This window comes from Lissotriton helveticus, chromosome 2_1 (assembly GCF_964261635.1).
Source record: "Lissotriton helveticus chromosome 2_1, aLisHel1.1, whole genome shotgun sequence".
In the NCBI taxonomy this organism is placed as follows: Eukaryota; Metazoa; Chordata; class Amphibia; order Caudata; family Salamandridae; genus Lissotriton; species Lissotriton helveticus.
The window spans coordinates 1,938,240,230-1,938,258,821 of NC_136059.1; positions in this window are offsets into that span (position 1 = coordinate 1,938,240,230).

Here is an 18,592-nt window from a genome sequence, read left to right on the forward strand (position 1 = left end):
ACAGTCATCAAACGCTTACAGCTAGTCCAAAACTCGGCTGCAAGATTACTCTGTAAAATTCCTAAAACAGCTAGCGTGTCTAAACATTTGAAGGACCTACATTGGCTTAGGGTAGAGAACCGGGTCAGGTTCAAAACCCTGAGCTACATGTTTAGGATAAAATCCGGCACAGCACCCAAGTATCTTCAATCCTTAGCGACCCCCTACACCCCGGGAAGAGAACTGCGTTCTCTTACCGCAGCAAACTTTTCGACCCCGAGATTCAAACTGGCAAGAATAGGAGGTCGATCTTTCTCTGTACTAGGGCCTTCCTTCTGGAACAAACTTCCCCCTAATATCCGAAAGGAAGAAAATTACGCCAGGTTCAGAAAGAACATAAAGACCTGGCTCTTTCAGAAATAAGTCCCCATGCTTCACCGTTACCCCCGTTCATAGTAGAATCATCGGCGCCGGGAAACCCTTTTTGGGTAGCTGTGCGCCATACAAATGTAAAAAATAAATAAATAAATAATGTAACTGCTAGGGGACTCTGGATGGTTCCCCTGGGACTTCTGTGGAGTGACCCTGGACTCTGTTGACCCTCTGGTGCTGTTCACGATGCCAGGAGGTTCTGGAACCGGAGGAGTGCGGCAGGGAGGGTGTTCTTCTGGGTGGCTCTGGGGCTTTGGCAGACACCCCGAGCATGAGAGAGCACCAGGGGCCCAGGAAGACGACAGGTCTGGTGCAGGAAGCAGTCAAAATCCAGCTCCCTTTTAAATGACTCCATAGAGGAAAGAATGCCAGAAGAAATGGCATCTGGTGGCTAGGGCTGGCCACCAGGAGCAAAAGGAGCGCAGAATAATCAAAATCGGTCCTACAAGAAAAGAGATGTCTTGATTTAATGCTTGGTCCATAGTGGGGACCAAGCACGAGGTGGAGTAAGTTGCGCTTCCCTTCCTGAAGCTAAGAATTCCCCCCAGGGTGCGTCAAGCCCCCGGGGATGACACAGCACTCCATTATTCTTTTGAATACATTTCCTTTGGGAAAAGGAGACTGAAGGAGCCGCCTAGCCGGTCGTGTTGCCTGCCTGAGGAAGGGATGGGGGACATGCTGGCCTGTACGGGCAGGAGAAACTCTGTTGCGGGTGTAAGCCAAGAATAGCTCTTACGTGGTGAGAGCAGAAGAAAAATATAGACTGCTCCCTTGAGATGGTGCCCCACTGTTCACTGGGTACATGTAGGACTGTGCTGGAATGCCCTGACTCTGGTGTTCCTATATTCATTTGATTTCCTCAAGGTACTGGCCTCGACAGACTGGAGGCATGGCCTGGCTATATGAGGCTTCCTAGGGTTCTAATGGGTGTAAATGATTTGAATGTTCTTTTTAGGTTGAACCTACCAGACACAACTGCGAAAGACATATTGTGGGCTTACCCAGAACATACCGGGGCTGGGAGCCCTCCCGTTGCTTACCATTGCTTGGCTTTCCTGTCACTGTCATCTGCCTGCTTCTTATTTGTGTCCCAGTTATCAATATTGTGTTGTCTCTCCCATGGAGCATAGCCAATTTACCATCTCTTATTATTGACTGTTGACTGTGCTTCTATCGCTTGCTTTTCAAGCACTACTTTTTTATTTTGGGTTAAGCATTCCATGAGAGTGCATGCCTTTTCCAGCAGTCTCACTCATGTAGTTTTTCCCCCCTGCAATCTGTGTTTCTCTCTGTCACCCGTGTGCTTCTCCCTGATTCTTCCCATCCTTTCCTTGTTGCACTCACTTTCTGGTGTGCTTCTCCCCAATCTTCCCCACATTCCTCTCTTGCTAGTTGCTTCACCTACCCACCCTCCATGTTGCTTCCCCCCACCAGGCACCCTCCTTCTCGCTCGCTTGTAGCTTCTCCTCCCCACCCCCTCCCTCTGTGTTGCTTTCCACCCCCTGTGGTGCTTTCCTCACCCTCTGTTCTGCTTCCTCCACCCGCTCCTCCGTGTCGCCCGATCTGCAGCCTCAGTGTGGCTCCCTCCACCAAAACTCCATATTGTAATTTTTTAAACAATAAACTAGGTATATAACAAAAAATTGATTGCGTCATTTTGTAGGAGTAGGCCAGTCAAATTATCTTTATTCGATTTAGTTAAAAATCATACAAAGAACATAAAAACATTTATGTACAAATAAAATACAATTAAACAATTTCATTTCAATCGAATACATGTGACAGGGTATTACGGTTAAAATATATAAAAACAATTCATACAAGGAAATTTAATGGTTTCTTACCTAATCTTGATCTAGCCTCCACCACTAAAAAATTTGCCATGCAAAATGTGATGCGGATATTGTTCATTGATTGGAGGTAAAACATAGCTGGTCTCACCTGGGAGAAACCAGCTTCCCTTAAAACAGGTAACAAATGTTTTTTCCTTTGTTCAGAAAAGAAATCGCAAAACATAATAAGGTGCATGGTGTCTTGTGCAGAAAAATTATCACAAGTACAGGGCGGTGCTGACTCTGGTTTCACCCAAGTGTTGAAACTTCCCAAAAAAAATGGATACGGTTAAATCTAAATTTAGTTAAAAGGAACTTGTGAAAAGGGTTGGTGACAAGGAATAAATAGGGTTCTAATGCAATTGAGGTAACTAACAAATAGTGACGTCTAACTGTGGGCTTTAGCAGTTCCTTTTCTCCTCGGCTCATACTTGACCTTAGCATAAATTCTTTTTTAATGATGACTATGTCTTGATTTGTTATGCCAGAGGGGTCAGTAAAAAGGTCCGGCCGCCCCAAATCAAAGAAGGACTTTTTCAAATAGGCCAACCAAGGGATTCTGCTACTATAGTCCAAAGACATAACTTCCTTTATTGTCAAATGATTAAGGGTTAATTCTGTATTTAGCCATGTCTTAAGCCAGTAAATTAGGGGCGCCAATTTTAACCTATCATGGACATAGTCCATACCCACCTCAGCGTGTATGGAAAAGGTTGGTGTTGATTGGGGAAGACATAGGAGAGAGCGTAAAAATCTATTTTCCGCCTTTTGAATGTTTTCCAAACATGCATAACCCCATAAAGGCGCGCCATACAATGCCACGGAAATGCATTTGCTGTTATAAACCTTTAAGATAGCTTCCATTGGTCTGTGGCCCAACCTTTTGGCAAAACCCAGCAGGGCCATTGATGTCCTGGTCACCGCCAGGCTTTTGGCCCTTACCTGGGGGCCCCAGGTACCCTTGTTATCGAAAAGCACACCAAGGTAAGGAAAAACTGGTACACTAGACACAAATTCACCCTTGCATTTAAACGTTTTTACCAGGGCTCTTTTCTTCTGGGGACCAACAACCATAGTGTGTGACTTGTTTGAGTTGACCTTCAAGTCTAATTGGTCCATAAAGGTACCGAATGTGTCCAAAAGCTGTTGGAGACAGACGCCAGTGCGGGCTATCAGCACTGCGTCGTCCGTGTATAGGAGAGCAGGGATTTTAACTTCTCCTACACGCGGAACATCTCTGGCAGCGCCCTCTAAGTGGGGACCTAGGCCGTTTATGTAGATAGTAAATAGCAGAGGAGCAAGTATGCAGCCCTGCCTGACCCCTCGCTTCGAGTTAAAACGGGACGTGCATCTACCTTCTTTTGTGACCCGCACCACTGCAAAAAGCTCTTGATGAAGTGAGGCCATGAACCTAACCAGGGCCTCATCAATCCCAGTCTTTAGAAGGATATCCCAGAGCTTGGACCTATTGACCAAGTCGAAGGCCGAGGAGAGGTCCATGAACGCTAGGTACAGTGACCCCTCCTTGGCCACCGTGTACTTTGAGATCAGCAGGTGTAGGTTAGAGCACTGCTCTATCGTGCCTCTCTTCTCTCTAAAGCCGTACTGAATGTCGGCCAAGCCACCACAACTATCCAAGCTATCCCTTAACCTGGCCAAGAGGACTCTGCCTAGGATCTTAATTGCAGAGTCCAGAAGGGATATAGGCCGATAGCACCCTGGGTCATCCCGTTGCCCCTTATTAAATATGGGAACTATTGTGGAAGTAGCCCATGTAGCTGGGGGGGGGTTGCTGTTTGCAGCTGTAAATACTTTAGCTAGGATGCCTGCCCATAGGTCTGGCGAATATATGTAAAAATCAGCCGGCACCCCATCCGGGCCAGGGGCTTTGTTCCTAGTGGTAGCACGAATTGCTTTCTCTACCTCGGCCTTGTTAAAGTACATGGGCATAGCCTCAGGAACAATCATGTTAAGTGGCTGTGTGACCGTACCATTGTCTCCATAGATGGAACTAAAATGTGCCAACCATTTGTCATCCGGGATGATGCAGTCCATATCTAGGTTGGGCGAATCAGAGAAGTAAGGCTGATTAATTACGGCCCAGAATTGCCTACTGTCCCGCAAGATATCAATAGAGATTAGGTTCTCCCAAGCCTCTTGTTTAATATTGTCCTGTCTGGTCTTTATAGCTCGTTTGTAGTCTTTTCTTAGGGTGGCGATGGCTAACCTATACCTAGGATTTGCTTTAAGCGCCATTTTTAGGGATTTATGGGCTTTAGAACAAGGAGCATCAAACCATCGGCAGTGATTATTTTCTCCCTTCCTCAGTTTCACCGTGAGGTTAAAAGAAATTTTACTACAGATCGTTTGGAAAGCATCCATTATCTCGTAACCCTGCGAAGCTGAATTCTGACAAATCGTGATCTGATCCTCAATTTGCGGGCATATGACAGCATAAAAATTACTAGGGACCACGTTTGCCCACTTGAGCCTTCTTCCCTTATCTATTGTGCGTAGGGCAGGTCCTACCACGACCTGCCCCGGCATAGGGCCCATGAAGTCCCCCCATGCCACCTCCAAGAGGACGGGATTATGGTCACTGAGGAGGGAAACGACAGTGCAATAAGAGATAGCACGGTTAAGGATGACTGGGGTCACAAATATATAATCGATTACTGTGCCAGGAACTGTCCCCTTAAAAGTAGGCATTCTAGATTCCCCCTCCGAGTTCCTTGGTTCGAAAAAATTTAAATTGGCCAAAAGTTCTTCCAGTTCTTCACCTGATTTAGTGTGCTCAAAGTGGGGGCCCTCCTGTCCTGTGGTCACCATGGAATCAATTGAACCACACCCAAAATCACAGGGATGAATGTTAAAATCGCCCATGAACACATATTCATAATTTATATGGGTATTGTGACTGACTGAATTTAAAAAGGAATCGAGGGCGGCAATGTTATCGCCACCACCGTCCTTATTGCGTGAGTTATAAAAATTTATAAACAGGGTACTCTTAGAGGGACAAATTTCCCTTTCCACAATCAGGAAATTCGGGGAATCATATTTGATCTGTTTTAAAGGCCCTTTAAGATCAAGTGAAAAAAGGGTCAAAAGTCCTCCCCTCGCTCTACCTGCATTACTTGGGGTTGCAGCTACAGTGAAGCCTATGAACCCATCCAGCCAGAAGCAGGATGAGGTATCCCAGGTTTCCTGTAGGGCGATGACTTTGTGTTCTGAGATAAATCTGACCCAGTCAGTGTCGCCAATTTTAGATCTAATTCCTGCGACATTCCAACTGAGGATTTTACATACTGCCGCTCCGTTTAAATTGCTTCCCCCCTCAATCGATGTTACTTCAACATTTGGTAGTCAATCTGTATCATCCATACTAGACAGGGGGGCGCAATGGTTACTCAGGATCAGCCCACCAACCTCTGTTGAATCCCGTGGTGCCTGGGGGTGGGTTATCAGTGGGGCATTGAGGTCCATTGCAGATTGTGTCTTTGAGCTGTTCTGGGGGTTTCTACGACATGCTACTGCCCTCAGGCCCTGCCATCTTGCTTGGTAATTAATTGTGGGTTTAGTGTGGGCCGGGAGTTGGTAAAAGAACCCTAAAGGAACGGGTCTCAGGTGATCCCCAATAGAGATCACCGAACCGTCCCAAAACAACCTATCAGCTAGGTCGGGCCTACAAAAGTTGATTACCACACAATCCCCGTGTATAGTTTTTGGTTGTTTACCAATCCAGCCCACCCTCCTTGCATAGATGATCATGTCCGCAATATTCTCCCCACAACATTTCTCAGAGCACCACAATTTTGCTTTGGCCATAAGATCCCGAGTTGATTCCCTCTCCCCTTCCATGAGCGGATCAACCCCAATGAACACTGCTACCAGAGGGGACGCCTCTGGGGGAAGGTTGAGTTTATATGAGCTTGGGGTGACCTTACTCTGGGGGGGGTGGGCTCTGCTTTGGTAATGCAGCTGACTGGACTTCCAAGGTTGGAGCGCTAGCCATCCGTCGAGGTGGAACCAGTTTAGGCGCCTGGGGCCTGGCTTCCTTGTTCATGGCATTACTTGGGGGGAGTGCAGTTATCATGTTGCCTGCCGATATAAAGCCCCCTGCCGCTTCCTCAAGCAAACCTTTACTTGATAAAGCGATGTTAGGAGGTAGACAGCTTGCGAGTCTGTCAATGAGGGAGCATTTCTTTAAAAGACCTTCCAGACAGGTGTTTAGGGTGTCAACAATATCTTTGGCAATTCCCACCAAGAGGGGTTCAATCCTGGCCACAAAGAGTTCCTCAAGTTTATCTCCTAGATTGTCCGAACAGACACTAATGGTGCTCGTCGTGCCGACATTTTTCCCCTTTTTCCGTTTGGCTGGTTGCGGGCCCATCTGGGTGATCAAACTGTGTGTGTTTGTAGGTGAGGCATAGATGGTGTCTTTGCTCATTTGGCCCAGAGGGGGTGGATTTACTATGGTGACAACTGGTTCCAGGGGAAGTATCAGTATATTGGTAGAGCCTAGCTCATTGACCTCCTTAAGTTGGGATGATACTGTATTAAGCGGGGAGGAAGGAGTGATGCCCAGTTCTTGCTCTGCGTTAGCTATCTCCTTTGTCAAGGCCCCCACAGCAGAGGAGAGGTATGTCATAATAGTGTTGGAATGTCTTGGTACTTTAGCGTGTTTACAGCCCTCCTCCAAAGTCGTATTTTTCTTTCTCTTACCCGTTTGTTGTTGTAGATGTTAACGGAGTGGCCCAGCCCTGCTTCTTCCTGCCCCTGATGGCCACAGACGGCCCGCCCTCTGCCCGGGCACTGCCCGGCGTCGCCGGCGCGCGTCCCGTGACGCGGGAGGAACGTGGTGTCTTTATGCGCCTCCGGGCGCTGTTGAGTGACGCTGCAGCGGCGTCCCTGGATCGCTGCAAAGGACCCTGGGGGGTGTAGGCGGCAGGCTTCTCTGGATGCTCCCCCCACTCGGCGGCCGCGGTGGCTGGGCGGCGGCGGGGGAGAGCAAGGTGAGAGGCGGTGCACGAAGACTCCAGCAGGTATGAAAAGTACCCCCAGCGTTTGTCAGGCCCCCGCTACTCAGCAGGAGCGTGGTGTCTTTATGCGCCTCCGGGCGCTGTTGAGTGACGCTGCAGCGGCGTCCCTGGATCGCTGCAAAGGACCCTGGGGGATGTAGGCGGCAGGCTTCTCTGGATGCTCCCCCCACTCAGCGGCCGCGGTGGCTGGGCGGCGGCGGGGGAGAGCAAGGTGAGAGGCGGTGGTACGAAGACTCCAGCAGGTATGAAAAGTACCCCCAGCGTTTGTCAGGCCCCCGCTCCTCAGCAGGAGCGTGGTGTCTTTATGCGCCTCCGGGCGCTGTTGAGTGACGCTGCAGCGGCGTCCCTGGATCGCTGCAAAGGACCCTGGGGGATGTAGGCGGCAGGCTTCTCTGGATGCTCCCCCTACTCGGCGGCCGCGGTGGCTGGGCGGCGGCGGGGGAGAGCAAGGTGAGAGGCGGTGGTACGAAGACTCCAGCAGGTATGAAAAGTAACCCCAGCGTTTGTCAGGCCCCCGCTCCTCAGCAGGAGCGTGGTGTCTTTATGTGCCACTGGGCGCTGTTGAGTGACGCTGCAGCGGCATCCCTGGATCGCTGCAAAGGACCCTGGGGGATGTAGGTGGCAGGCTTCTCTGGATGCTCCCCCCACTCGGGGGCCGCCGTGGCTGGGCGGCGGCGAGGGAGAGCAAGGTGAGAGGCGGTGGTACGAAGACTCCAGCAGGTATGAAAAGTACCCCCAGCGTTTGTCAGGCCCCCGCTCCTCAGCAGGAGCGTGGTGTCTTTATGCGCCTCCGGGCGCTGTTGAGTGACGCTGCAGCGGCGTCCCTGGATCGCTGCAAAGGACGCTGGGGATGTAGGCGGCAGGCTTCTCTGGATGCTCCTCCCACTCGGCGGCCGCGGTGGCTGGGCGGCGGCGGGGGAGAGCAAGGTGAGAGGCGGTGGTACGAAGACTCCAGCAGGTATGAAAAGTACCCCCAGCATTTGTCAGGCCCCCGCTCCTCAGCAGGAGCGTGGTGTCTTTATGCGCCTCCGGGCGCTGCTGAGTGACGCTGCAGCGGCGTCCCTGGATCGCTGCAAAGGATGCTGGGGGGTTACCAGGGCTGCTTTTGTGTTCCTAATCCGGCCCTGGCTAGCTGACAGGCATGCTCCGCTTTTCTATGTAGCTGCTCACTGCTGCCATAGCTATGGTGTGTAAGTGAACCTCTGCATTTCACATCTCACATCTGGTGCCAGTCCACAAAATCATCTGTAAGGGCGTAAGTCAATGCATTATGTGGACCGTGGTGTCATCCTCTGCTTTTAACTTGTCCAGCCAACACTGTCATCGGCATTGGAGATGCTCCATGTGGTTCTGTTTGCTCACAAAAGAGTACTAGATAAACCTGAAATAAGCCCCACCCTAAAGGCTTACCCACTAATAGCAGATGGTGGCTACTGTCATCAGGCAAGTGAAGAATTTTAATATAGTTGGGGGAGCTCAACTTCTCCTGGTCTAAGTGTAGTTGCATCCCTATTTGAGAGATTAATGTCCCAGCTGTTCTATTGGTATTGAAGTTGGGGTTCAGTATACTTAGTAACGTCATTCTGATACCAGTCAGACTTGACGTTTATATTGGTACACTATCTAGCCTTGTCATAGTACTACATTAATGGTGTCCTTCCTGAAGATAATAATGATTAATGTACACGGCAGAGGTTCCATTCAAGTTGCCTTCATCCTTGGGTATACAACCCCCCTCCCAGTAACAGCCCATGGAGCCTAAGTTGCAGAGAGCCTGTGGATTTGCGCTGAAATCAAAATTCACCACATATATTCCTAGTAAAAAGCAATTGAGCCATCCCCAGCTCCTGTGTACCATGTGCAGAACAGAGCTCTGTTCTGCTTAACAGCTCTTTTGTGAAAGAATCGTCTTTGTTGGGGCACTCAGTCCACATCCCACCAGGCTTCCTATTCTCTCCCGCCCTCCTCTAATGTAGGATGTTCTCTGCTTTGGTCGTCTGGGAAGTTTAAACCTAATGGTGGCATACACTGTGATTGTGGACTGGCATTATAGGTGTGCCCTCAGTTTCAGATAAGCTCTGGCCCTCTGGAACGGCCTTTATGCATACCTGGATTTTGAGAACTTTGAAGCACCAACTGAGAAGGGATGTCATGCTCGGATAGCTGGTTAATGTCCCCCCACCAATAAATGGGACCAAGCTTTTGGACGGGAGTATAAGCCCAAGCTGGTGTAAACTGGTTGCCAGATGAAAAGCTGAGCTTCCCTCATCTGGAGGAGACAAAGAATGGGCTTGCATTGGGCTGACTTGAGAAAGAGGCAGCCAAGGAGTAATGAAGACTTTATGTCTGCGCGACCAGGAGTAAAGATCAAGCTGTCCATCAATGAGCCGAAACATTAGCAGCCAACACCTACCTCCATGTCTCGCAGAACATCCACAACCTCAACACTCCAGATCACATCAGAACAGCAGTACAAATAAGAGCCATATAAAGAGTAGAGTGCCACATTCATAGGAGTGCCCCTCACAGTCACCCCACCACTCAGGATTGTACTACATTCAAGAGCTAACTATGCCTATTTAGCAGTCACATTTTCTCATGAAACCCTAACGCTGGATGAAAGATATTGGCTTCCGACCCTAACGAGAGTTCAATTTAACGTATGTATGCTAGATAAACCATAAAGCCATTCACATAAAAAACTGCCAACCTAATCACCATTTCTGGCAGTTCAAGGGGCACACTGCTTCTGGAAGTCATGAAGTTCAAATCGACATTGCCAAAAAGCAATACTTCTCTGGAGCAGCCTCCTTCTCCTGGAACTCTAATATCACGCTTTAAAAAAAATTAAAACCTTTATTAACCTTTAAACAAAGTTTAACCAGGCATAAGTCTTACAATTGCAGACTGGGCATCAGGAAGCAAGTGTTTACCATTTGTGGCACCCTATTAAACCAGCATATCATACAGATCTGTAAAGATGGACACAATACATTCCAGCAGATACATATAACATATGCAAATAGTACATCTAAATAGATTAATGTAGCCACGCCTTCTGAGGCAGCTCGACCCAGACATGCTCTATGTGATGCCCAAATGTCTTTTGGTCAGGTCCCCACAGGCTTCACCCCAGCACAGGTTTCAGCTTTTACATTGTAGGTTGCCATGGTCCTTACTCACATCTTACTTGTTGGCACTGGACCCTTCAGCCAGTGCAGCCTCTTGACTAATATGAGCCATGGCACCATAAATCTGTGTAATCCCTTGGATATATGTTCAACATATCCCATTAGGGAAATGTCTTGGGATCTCAGAACCTGCACCTCTATTATTTGTGTAATTATATCCAGCACCTCTGCCTAGAATTCAATGATGTAACTAAAACTCCAGGCCATGTGCATAAAATCTGACTGAGGGGACCAACATCTATTGGACTCATGTGGCCTATATGGATCTAATTTATGTAAAAAGGCCAGCGTATAGTATATAACCTTTGCAGGTAAATGGACTAGCTTATGTCTATAGCTCATGGACTTTGCTTCTAGCTGGGCACGCCCGTAGGACCACTTCCTGACATCCCAGGGAACTCCCAGCAGCAGACGTGGTTACTGCTGTCTTACCATTCTTGAACATGTTATAGAGGCATGAAACCTAGTTTCTACTGTATTCTAGCGTAAGAAGTTTTCAGTGAGGGTCACATTTCCAAAGTTCTATAGGGAACATTGGATATTGGGTGTGCACAGTTTGTCTCAACATGTGGAATAGGAATATATATAATATATTTGTGGGATATTTGCTAGCGACATGGGTTGGAGTATATACATCAGAGCTATGGGGCATATTATCAAGGGCCTTATCGCCGCTTTAGCGGGAATTTTTCCCGCTAAAGCAGCGATAATTTTATCGCCCTATTACCTAGCTGTCTCTAACACCTGTTAGCGACAGCTAGTAGGAGATAGCGATCATCTTGGGGCCCACTTTGCATGTCAGCGATATTTATCGCTAATGACATGCAAAGTGGGCGTGCCAAGATGTTAGCAACTGTAAACAGTCGCTAACATCGCTATCTCCTATTACCTACAAAGGCGTACTTTTGGAAATATTCGCGCTAAGCGCGGATATCTCCAACAGCTAACGCCTGCCCAGAGCAGTTCTTAGCCATGTTATCCAATGGTGGGTGGATAACATGGCTAAGAGCATTAGCTCGGTAATGCATGAATATCGCTGACTTTTCAGCGATATTCATGCATTACGGCCGATTTTTATCGCTTTTGAGATAAACCTTGATAATAGCAAGGTTTATCCATACTAATATTATAAAGAGAGAGCCCAAACCTTTGAGGCGGGTAATCTCAGTAACCACAGCACCAATCACAACACCCAATACAGCGTTGGAAAGGGCAGTTGCAGCAGAAGGACATAGGCTATGCAGACGGATAAAAACATGTATAAAAAAATTGCAAAAAACTACATCATCCAGAAGGCCAAGGGCCAAAATAACATCAAACAGGAAATGATGTAATAATGTGACTCACTATATTGAGACTGAGACCCTGGAGCTAAATTGATCGTGAACAAGGGATATGCTATCCCGAAACGCGTAGATTTGTTCCTGCCTGCTTGAGAAACTCCATGCTGTGAGGATTAAATAAAAAAGCACATATGTGAAGACAAACGCGAGTTTGCCCCGTTTTTCTCCCAGCTGGGGGAATTGGTTGTGGATTTAAATGCGGCGTGGTTCTGCCGCGGGGATTTACGAACTGGCGAGAGAGCGCTGCAAATTCTGGCGAAAAGGAACCGAGGGGTATCAATATATATATATATATATATATATATATATATATATATATATATATATATATATATATATATATATATATATATATATATGGATACTAATATTATAAAGAGAGAGCCCAAACCTTTGAGGCGGGTAATCTCAGTAACTACAGCACCAATCACAACACCCAATACAGCGTTGGAAAGGGCAGTTGCAGCAGAAGGACATAGGGTATGCAGACGGCCACCATATACATTTAAAAGGTAAAAGAACCGTGCCAGCAAAGTAGCCCATTGTGGGTGTGTCTGCATTCTGCTGTGGGCGTGTGCTGGGGGCGTGACAAACGCTGGGGGCGTGTGGTATGTTCTGCCCTTCATGCCATGTGAGTCGTAATTGCGCCACATCAAGGGGCACACTGGGGGTGTGACACGCTGGGGCCGTGACAAACGCTGTGTGTGTCTGCGCTGTGGGCGTGTGTCCGCCCTTCATGCCATGTGAAACGACAATTACGCAATTGCACCGCATCAAGGGGCACGCTGGGGGCGTGACAAACGCTTGGGGCGTGTGCTACGTTCCGCACTTCATGCCATCTGGGTCGTACATTAATCAGATTGTCTGCTGTGGCCGTGTGCTGGGGGCGTCACAAAGGCGTTCACCTCGAAGCGTAGTAAGTAACCATTCGCAAGACTCCCTTTGGGGACTGCCCGTTGTCTCACACATACTGGGGGTGCCGAATGCAGTGTGTGACTTGGCCTGGGTGCATCTGAAAGGGCCCAACGCAGTGTGTGGCTTGGCCTGGGTGCGTCTAAAAAGCACTCGGGCCGAAGAGCGTCAGTGTGGGTCATAAAAAAATAAGAACAGCGGGAAACAATCATTCAAGACTCATACAATTCTAATTGTTAGACGGTCGCCGCTGGCCCTCAAGCGGGGGCACACGCGACTGAGCGTGTCTGCGGGGACAATTACTGCAGCCTCTCATGCGCGCTGTTACTGAACTATCACATTAAACCAAATTACACGCGCCTGCTAACATCAGCCAGGGCTGTAGCCGGGCTTAGGCGGCGGATCACTACACTAATTACATGTGCCTGCTAACATCAACCAGGGCTGCAGCTGGGCCTCAAGCGGGGGAACACGCGATGACAGTATCTGAATACACACATTACACACATTCTATTTCATACCCGGACAACGTCGGGACGGGCTGCTAGTCTGCGATAAAAATCATCAGAGCTCGGCGATAATAATATTGCCGCTAACCGTGTTAAGCGATAAATATCGCTTCATCTTGGTAATATGCCCCAATATTTTTTAGAGCTATGTCATGAAGTTACACATTTTTCTCCAAGAAGACCGTAAGATTCAAGCACCTTCTGGGGTCAGTTTTTCAAAGATTTGGCATAAAGACAAAGGAAAAGTCAAATCAATTAATCAAAGGTGAGCAATGGCTGTTGAATCAATTAGCCTATGTCTGTCTGATACACTTCCTGGTTCCCATTTTAGATAAGGGAATGATGACCAAACGCTCAAAGGGTTGCATTAGCTGCTGCGGGTATTCTCCTAAAACTCATCATAACAAAGGGCAAAAGGATCCTAATGCAATATGGGGTGCTCTGGTTGGAAAAATGGGTGTGCTGAAATGAATCAAAGATGGAGTTTCTCGGGAAATGAGAAGCTCGTTCTGGCTTAACACTGCCTTATAAATAAGACAAAGCATTTATAGCCACAGGCATGTCACTAAAAGTCCCGTTCCTGTGGCTACAGGGGCTTGTAAATATGCCCCACTGTTTCTCTATTGAATCTGATATTCTAGTTAAAGGCCACCTAAAATTCTTAATCAGTGCTGTTGTCATTTTGCAGGTGCGATGTAGATCTTCGTCTGTATCATTCTGGATCTTGCTGTGCAGTGTAGATACAGTCAGTGCTGCGCCTGAGGACATGCTTGGTTCTGGTACTAGGTTTAGCAGGACTCAGGTTGTTTGTCCATGGCCTGTTTATTAGTTATGACGCCTGTGTGGCCTAAAAAAGTCTATAAGGACACTTGAATTTTTTGTTTATGTTGTTCCTTTTTGTGTAACATGTATTGTTGTGTGTAGCCACTTGTATGGTTTTGAATTTTGTTGTTTTGTATACCAGCACCCTGTCTTGAGCATCTCTGTTTTCATCTTTTTATATTAAAAATAATACATTTCTTAAGGCTTCTTGTGAAACTTTTTTCTCCTCTCTTTTTTCATTTCCCTTTTTCTCTTTTTCTTTACCATCCCTGTTTTCCAATTAAATGTTCTCTCTATTCGGTATCCTCAGCAAGTTTTGTCTACTGAGTACTATTTTATAGTGTTTTTTTTCTTGAACCAATTGTTAGTTGTATTGACAGATTGTCCATGGTTCAGGTTTGCTGGACTGTCCTTGTGGTGTTTAATGTGTATTAGTTATGTCTCTCCTCTCTGGGATCTGTCATAGAGGGGAACATATAATATAATTTCTTGGAACCTTTAATTGGTTTTTTTTATATCTGCCAGAGGATTGGATGTTGCTGTGTCATGACACTCATAGTTTTGTATTTCCTTAGGGAACCGAGAGGGTGCACCCATCTTTGTGACATAATAGGGCGAAGTGAATATTTGCATCATGCAGTCTGGGAATCCTACTTCTGTGTGTTGAATTGAGGGACTTGTCATTCCTTGTGGATGCTTTGTTATCTCTCATCTCCAGTTGTGATGAGTGTCCAAGAGAGGCTCAGTGGCCAGGGCCAGGAGTCCATTTAAGAAGGGGTTTGATGTGCATGACTGTAGGACACACAGATGTTTTCTGTTGAAGATGTTCAGATCTGCTTACATGCTCTCACCCCTTTTGTATGAGAGTGAAGGCTTCTTACTAATCCATGTTACATAGAAAGGGCTAACCCAACAAGTACTGGGACCTGGGTATTCATATGTTACAGGGAAGGTGGTCACAGTGCGCACATATTATAAAAACGAACAATCATTAAATAATAAATCTGGAGTGAAAGACAATAGTCAAATAATTTAAAGAGGAATGTTATTTAATCACATCCTCTTAAAGGCAGTGTTGTACAAATCATTATACAATATATAAAATGTGCCCAGAGGGAAAGAGGAGAGGGGAGGGGGTGGTAAAGTGATTGTGAGGGTTGGGGTTTGTTTAGAAAAGGTTTATCAAAGATCCAGTGAGGTCCTAGAGTATATCATTAGACATCACATATGCATTTCATTAGCAAGAACCATATTTAAAGACGATATAGATCCTAGGCCATATATTAGAACACAGTGGTATTAATCTGTTGTTCATGAATAGGTACAGGTTATAAAGTCGACGTTTCGACCCTTCTAGGATGTAGGTTTAGTTGCCACCTTACTACGGGGTCTTCCTCAGGACTGGGGTGGTGAAGTGGGTTTAAAAAGGGCACCAAAAAGGCCACCCAAGTGCAGTGGCGTAGAATCAACGAGAGCTGGTGGGGCCATAGGCTTCTATTGCAAACGGAGAGCGCGATCACACCTCTGTTCCTCTGTAGTTCTATCTCCACTCCACTGTTGCCGGAATGAATCCAAAAGCCTTTTGGATTCATTCCGGCAACAGCATCGCCACCCGCAACTAAGGCACGGGCTGCGCCATTGATCTCACGAAATAAGTGGAGATAGAACTACAGATGAACAGAGGTGCGATCGCGCTCTCCGTTTTCAATAGGAGCCTACTGTTTGTGAGAATCACTATTGTGAATTGGTGACCGAGTGTTTTCACCCCTTTTTATGTGTACAGCAGCATGCAGCATCTGCATTGCCCTTGTGAGCGGAAGCAAATATTCATGGCATGCATGTTCGCTCAGCATCTGTACTGCACTGTTGTTGCCTAAAGACACTGATTGTACTTGCATGAAAAGAGACCTTTTGTCACTGCTGGGACAACCAGCACCCTCAGCGCCACCATTTTCCATCAGCAGGAAGGGATCCCTGCCTGCGCCCCAACCATCCATCAGAAATTGCTGCTTTCCTCTCTGTGTAATGCGGAGAAGCTTGATAGTCAGCACAATCCTCTGTAGAAGTTGTCCCCATTTGAGCAGAATTCCTTGGTGAGTCCAGATGTTATGGCTTCTTCTTAATCCAACATGCTGCTGGAGGTTTGTCATGGCGTCCTGGTGGTCATCTCCTTGCCTGTCTCTGAAAGAGTTGTTTCCTCACAATCAGTTGCACCTACCAGTTAGTTGGGGGACAGTTTAGCTATTTTGCACTTGTGCACAGAATTACTTTCATGTGTTGTCAGGTGCCACTGTCTGGAGAGTCCTGCTTTTTAGGTCTCGGTGAAGCGAGCGAAGCTCGCTCTCGCCAAAGACCTATAGTCAGCGTGTCTGCTTTCCAGGAGGACAGCACTGGCCACGCGCATGGCGATTTGAAAGTGCCACGCGAACGCGCGCTGTGGCCAGGCGCTGTCTCCTGGGAAGCACCATTCAGTGCGTGGCAGGCAGGGACCCGAGCGAGCGAGGGAGGAGACCCGAGGGCGGAGCGTCGCGGGAGCTGAGCCGAGGGAGGGAGCGAGCGCAGGCACAGAGCAAGGTGCAGGATCCCGGCCGGAGCTGACTGAACGACCCCCAGCCATGGCTGCCGCTACCAGGGCGACGCTCTTCCACCTGACCCTGCACCTCCTGCCCCTGTGCGCCTGGGTGTGCGCCTTCAACCTGGACACGGACGACGCCATCCGCAAGACAGGCGACCCCGGCAGCTACTTCGGATTTTCCCTGGCCATGCACCAGCAGTTGAAGCCGCAGGACCGACGAATGTGAGTCCGCCGGCGTGGTTTATTATGCTGCTAAATTGCTTGCGTTTTTTTGCCAAGTGGTTTTAAGGAAAGCTGGTGCTGAATATTCTTTCCCGGAGGCGCTGTGTGTGCCAACACGGGGCGAACCTTTCTGGTAGTTTGTGCTAGTTTTCAGAAGTCCCTTGCTCCGTTGCCTCCCCTTGCGGGGCTCCCCCGGCGCAGATGTTGGTGATGCCAGCGCACAGGTTGTAAAAGAAGTGGACGCTGATTTGAGTTTTGTATTCCTTCTTTTCGAGCGGGTTGAGTGGGGGTAGCGAGAAGTCAGCTGTCTGCTTCTTAAGTGCATTCCGATTAATACTTGGTTGCGGTCTGCGCCCCACATAGTTGTAAGCGCCATATAAGTGTTACAGTGCGCAGGCAAGCCAGCTGCTGAGGATGGCACGGGTCCTCGTTGTACAGGTTGTTGTTGGGGGGTGGGGGGAGGAGGGGGTCGGACTGGGGTATGCGAAACCCTGCACAAGGCGGGGGCAGGGCGATGGCAGCCAACAGACCCCCACCGGGCGAGATATGCATGACAACAAAAGGCCGAGGGCTCCATTCACCCCCGAGCAAGGCTGCATTGTCTTCGGACCAAACTCCATTCAAGGTCCTTCCACAAGGATTGAGGAGCGTCTGAGAGGCTCCGAGCACGTGCCACCGGTGAGCTCTGCTCACAGTGCCTGAAAGAGCAAGTGTCTCTTCCGGGTGAGGGCAAGTTTACCAGCACACCAAACCTCCAATTATGTGCACGCTGTAGTACAATTGTCCTAACTGAAGGAGGCAGCCCCAACATTCTGTTTTTCCTATACCCTTCTCTCCCCATACCCTTCTGTCTCCTCCATGCCCATCGGTCACTTTCCTTGCCCATCTGTTTCTTCCCAGCCTTTCTGTCTTTAATACGGCTCCTGTTTCTACCTTTCCCATCCTTCACTCCACTTGCCCTTCTGCTTTTCCCCTTGCCCTTCTGTTTCTCCCCTTGCCCTTCTGCTTTTCCCCCTGCCGTCCTGTCTTTCTGTCTTTACCCGCGTTTGGTCTGTACTCCTGCCCTGCTGTTTCTGCCCTGCCTTCCTGTCTTTCCTGTGCTTCCGTCTCTACCTCTGCCTCCGTCTCTTCTGCCTCCGTCTCTACCTCTGCCTTTCTGTTTCTCCTCGACATTTGTATCTTTACCCATGCTTCTCTTTCACCCCTGCACTTTTGTCTGTTCCCCTCCAATTCTGTTTCTCTCCGGGCCTTAGTCTTTACCCATGCGTCTGTCTCCACCCCTGCCCTTTTGTTACCACGCCCTTCTGCTTTAGTCATGCCGGTCTATCACTCCCCTGACCCCCTGTCCAGGGCACAAGTCCTAACCAAGCATTTGCAATGCAATAGGTCTTGAATTTACACAAGTTTAAGGTATTGGCATTGTAAATCACAATGCCTTCTATTTATGTTTTAAAAACGAAAACAAAAATAAAAGGCATTGTCGTATGCAATGTCAATAGCTCAAACTCTCATAAATCCGAGACCTATTGCATTGCAAATGCTTGTTTGTTAGAGTGCTTGAGCAGTTTCACAAGAGGTCTTATCTTGGGTGGTTTATGTATCTTGAAAGCGCCTGTCTTCTGTCTGTCTGGCTCTGTAGGCCATCATTGTGCACTCACTTGTTGATTGCTGCTTGCAGAGCTGCGATCCCAAGTGTCATCTTGTCTTGCCGTTGCATCGCCATGAGCTTTTAG